This window comes from Ursus arctos, unplaced genomic scaffold (assembly GCF_023065955.2).
Source record: "Ursus arctos isolate Adak ecotype North America unplaced genomic scaffold, UrsArc2.0 scaffold_12, whole genome shotgun sequence".
NCBI classification, from domain to species: Eukaryota; Metazoa; Chordata; class Mammalia; order Carnivora; family Ursidae; genus Ursus; species Ursus arctos.
Window position 1 is genome coordinate 26,019,852 of NW_026622786.1, and position 5,211 is coordinate 26,025,062.

At 39.1% G+C, this 5,211-nt stretch overlaps 1 pseudogene; it reads left to right on the forward strand.

Annotated features, from left to right (window-relative positions):
- Window positions 1-386: 386 nt before the first annotated feature.
- On the forward strand, window positions 387-930 carry LOC113254301 (nucleoside diphosphate kinase A-like; annotated as a pseudogene).
- The last annotated feature ends 4,281 nt before the right edge of the window (window positions 931-5,211 follow it).

The window sequence follows — 5,211 nt, forward strand, 5'->3', positions numbered from 1 at the left end:
ACATTTCCTACAGGTGGCAGCAGCAACGCTCTGTCACAGAAGGAAAGCCAGAAAAGGCCTTGGTCAGTTAGCTATCTCTGAGTTACTTAACCATCTGTGGCTCAGTTTCTTCACATTTAAATTGGAGATAACAGTAGTGCCTACATTGTAGGTTTGTTGTGAGGACTAAATGAGTTAATTTATGTGAAGTTCTTGGAAAAGTTCACATATCAAGTGCTATAGAATTATTTGCTGTTATTTTGCTACTGTTCACTTTCGATCATGTGTATATTGGTTCTATGTCTTACCCTAGTCTACCTTGTATCAATGTTAAATATGTACATGACAGGGTGGCCCCAGATGGAGTTGTAGCCTGCACAGGTGGAGGGCTCCCTATCCCCAGGACAATGGCCAACAGTGAATGCACCTTATTGCCATCAAGCCTGATGGGGTCCAGCACAGCCTGGTGGGAAAGATCAAGTGTTTTGAGCAAAAGGGATTCTGCCTGATTGCTATGAAATTAATCCAGGCTTCTGAAGACCTTCTCAAGGAACACTACATTGACCTAAGGGACCATACATTCTCTGCCAGCCTTGTGAAGTACATGCAATCAGGGCCTGTGGTTGCCATGGTCTGGGAAGGGCTGAATGCAGTGAAGACAAGCCAAGGGAGCCTTGGGGAGACCAACCCTGTAGACTCCAAGCCTGGGACCATCCATGGGGCCCTTTGCATCCACATTAGCAGGAACATTATCCACGGCAGCAATTCCATGAGAGTGCAGAGAAGGAGATTGGCTTGTGGTTTCAACCTGAGGAGCTCGTAGATTACAAGAGCTCTGCTCAGAACTGGATCTATAAGTTACAAAGGAGCAGACCTCAGAGCTTTGCGCACTCTACTATCTCTCCTTTCCATGGGCAGGGGCCAGGCTTTGGCAAATCCAGTTATTTTTAAGAACCCCTTATAATCTGGAGGCAAACTCTTGGAGCTGGGAGTGTTCCCTATACAGTATTATGTGCTACCATCAGATTAAAATATTTCATCTCCCTTCCAAAAAATATGTACGTCCAGACTATACCGAAAATTTCTTAAGGACTACCACAGTGTCTTATTTATGTATTTCCCGCAATGCTTTGCACACTGTGGAGTGCAAGAAATGTTACTTAATTGAATTGTTAAACTGCTTGCATTAGTAAAGTTCTGCTCTCTATTTCTTCTATTTTTTATACTTTTTGCTAAATTTTACTCTCATAGGCTCAGATATAATAATAAATTAGGGTGACATATAAAACTGCTGGTTCTTGAAAATTAAGCCCTGGAAGTATTTTAATTTTATTATGAACCAAGAAGCTGTGTCATTTTTTTCCTAAGAAATTAATTATACCTTTAGATGAGAGGCTATCATAGTGTGATTTCTAGACCACTGATGGCCCACAAGTGCCCTCTGAGTGGTCTTCAGGCTCATAGCTTGTAGTTTGCAGGTTTATAATAAGACACCATCTGTGCTTTTGTTGCTGCCATGACTTCATAATCTATTTACGATGGTCAATAAAATTCAAATATTACTTCAAGGGTACACCATTCATGCCATTAATTCTAAAATTTATTTTATTCTTCTGCCGAGAAAAAGTGGGCAGATGAGGGGGTTCACTGGATTTTATGTACAGCAACTGACCCGCGGATTGGTCAAGTGTGGGAGCCGTTCCTCCAGATAGCCTCTGCACAGGAAAGGTTGAAAGCCCTTCAAGCTTTCTCACCTACTCTGTGTCATCACAAACCAAAGGTTTACTGTTGACCAGATGCATACGACTGCACCCATCTCTTTGAATCAAAGACAGAAATAGACATCAGCCATCAATAATAAAGGACAGAAACCAAAAACTGAGAGTCATCTGAGCCTAAGGACACATTACCAAGACGTGAACGGTGTTCTCAGTTCTGTAGCACCTACTCGAATAACTCCAACTCACCCATGTTGTGCCTGGTATTATTTACTTCCCCCATTTAAATGTAAGCCTCAGTTACTCTAGAAACCAGCTTGATAATGCATAACTTCTCCATTAGGAATATTTTTATGAAGCCCATCGTTATGAATTCATTTGCTATTCACTGTAATAGCACGTATCATAATGAATTCATTTAGTATTCATGGGGATAACACAAACACCATTTAGTAACTGGTTAATGAACTGAGTGGGGCTCTTTATCCTTCCTGGGTTTTATAAGAAACAATGCTCATTTATTTAAATCATCAACTTCTTTTTCAGCTTCATTTTATACATATGCTACTTCTTCCTGTTCCCCAACGTCCGAGTGGAATGCTGAGGTAAAGGACAGCTTTCTCCGATAAAAGGAGCCCGACAACAAAGGGCTCCGAGACGGGAGATTGGGCAATTAAGTGTAATTATGTTTCAGTGCATTGCAGACCAGTTTTGACAGTTTTATCTTGAAAATTAAATATCACCAAAGAAATAATACTATGTATGCACCAGGCTCTGAGCTAAACTAAAAGTGCCATTATTAAGCCCACTATGCAGATTAAAAAACAAAAACAACGAAGTACCAAAAAACTAAGTTACTTGTTCAAAATCACATAACAAATAACTGAAGAATCTGGAGTTCAAACCCAAGAAGTCCTATTCCAGATCCGTGGCCTTTACAGTGTGCTAAGCCACATGCTAGCTTAGTTATCAGTTTATCTCAGCTTTCCTTCTTTGTAAAATGATGTTACATGTGTATCTTACCTAATAAAATCCTCTCGAAGCAATTTGTAAAATTAAAACACCAAATAGCTTTAATAACCTATGGTAAATTACTAAACCAAGAATTGGCATAAGCCAGTCTCAGTCTGTGTGTCACTTGGCTTGCAATTAGTTAATTGTTTTCAAGTAGGGTACAAACGAAGCAATTCAGGACAAATTCTGTCTAGAGTCCATGTTTTCAGGGCAACAGACGACATATTCCAAAATAAAATATGGCATATTCTGTAAAAAAGGAAAGAGAAATCCAGAAAAGAGAAAAAATAGGGTCTTCGCTAGTAAAGTTAAGATCATAAGGGAAAGTCAAGTATGATCGGGGGTACCAGTTATCACTGTAGATTTCCTCTTACCAAATAACACTGAATAACATCTTCAAGCCAATCAAAAATCTACGTGCAAAAAACTAGAGGTCAGGAGGGAGGAAAGAATAGGCTCCCTCCCTTTTGTACATAGCCTCAAAGACTCCTTCAGTGACTAGAATTGATACTTGAATTTGGCTGTAAGTTTGCTAGATGTTAATATGAAATGGTAAAACGGTTTTCATACAGAGGCCATACTGAATAACATACTAGACAAAGTCCTCGATATTTCTGAACAATGAATACAAGGATGTGATTCATAAACATATTCCTATGCCTATTACTATAAAGTATCCCTCAATGAAAGGGCTGAGAGCCTCAAACACCAAAGTTATGCTAGCATGGTTCTATCACTAGTATTTAGAATATCTAGCCCACCTCTTCAGTTTTAGAGATGTGAGAAGAGAAATACAAAGGCTTTAATTTGTTTATTCTCTTCTCCAATCCCCATGGACTCTACAGGTTGCAAGATGCTACTCCTAGGAAAAGTATATTTATAAGTTGATCATTCTTTCTCTCTCTCTTTTTAATGTAAAATGTCTATAACTCCTCATCAGAGCTTCTGATAAGAATGACCCAGACAGTTTCTCTCTGCTGAGTTGACCTAACTGAAGCCAAAAGAAAAGAAACAATGAAGTACTACTAGAGATCAATTTAAGTCTTCCCTTTGGCTTTTGCATAGTTAAATTAGTTGAGTAGTTAAAAATCCTTCCCAATACAGCCCCTTGTTTGAGATTCACCGGATCAGGTCACAGGCAAAGGCATATGTATACTAACTACGTCACGGGGGAGGAAAGAGAAGGCTGAGTAATAAAGACCAGAAAGGAGGAAAGGTGGTAGGGGGGAGGGGGAACCAACATTTAAAAGAACAATAAAGAGAGAGAATAAGAAAGATAAAAATAGCTTTCAATTATGGAGTGCTTATACTATGCAGCCATGCACTAGACCAAGTGCTTTATAAAGATAATCTCATTTATTCTTCATATTAGCACCCATTTAGAGACAAGGAAACTGAGGCAGAGAAAATTCACACCAAGGATAGAGCTAGGGTTTCAATTCCTGGTCTATCTGATTCCCAAGTGTTTTGAAACATAATACTATCATTTCTCCAACAAACTTTAAAAGATGAAAAGGAGGAGACACAAATGGATGCTTTTTTAAAAGAAGGGCAGAGGAAGGAGTCAGGGGTGTGCAGGGGCAGACAATAAGAAAAAAAGCTGAAGTGGCAGCTCACTGGCCCCAGTTACTCTTATTGGGCCTCTATCTTGTAAAACACATGGAAGTTTTCATTACCACCGCGTAACTGATGGCACGTCATATGGGAATGGACACAAGATGAAGTACACATATAAAAATAAATATGGTAAGAGGTTTTTGAAACCTGTCTGGCTTCTTAGCTCAGCACACTTTAGATTTGCCTCCCATTTTGGGCAGATTATCATGTTCCAGCTCCATTTCTAAAAGCCACCTCTTTGGCCCAGAAGACATCCTGGCTTTAAATAAAAGATAGGAAAAGTACTTCTCTGTTTTATGTGAAATACTCCAGACAAAATTTATAAAATGCAAGCAAGACACAAAATTCCACTCCTAAGGTAAACCTGCAATGGCGATACATAGGATTTACAGGGGCTGAAGGGAACAAAAATCTATCTCCCAAGTTAGTTGGGTGAAATAATTCTCTGGCTTATTTCGCTCTCCATAAAAGCCAGCGTTTCCATGGGTTTATTGTAGCCCCCATGCTGAAAAGAGCTGTCAAAGATTGCCAAAAATAGAAATCATCCTTAAGTAAAATAAAAACACAACTGCTGTACAACTTTTGACTTTTAACATCTAAAGACAGTGAGCAGCACTGATATTTGGCTAGAAAGTTCCTATAAAAAAACCAAAAACAGCTGACGGGACTGAAAATGCTCCACCATGGTGAGTAAACACAGCGACGAGAGCTGGATGGTGGCAAAGCCTTTATATGAGGGCTGGCAGCCTTCTTGGAGATCCGTTCTCAGGTTTACAAAGAATCTTTTGTCCCAGACACTTCAGGATTTTTTTGTTTGTTTTTTGGTTTTTGTTGTTTGTTGTGTTTTTTTGTTGTTGTTGTTTTGTTTTTATTTTGTTTTTTT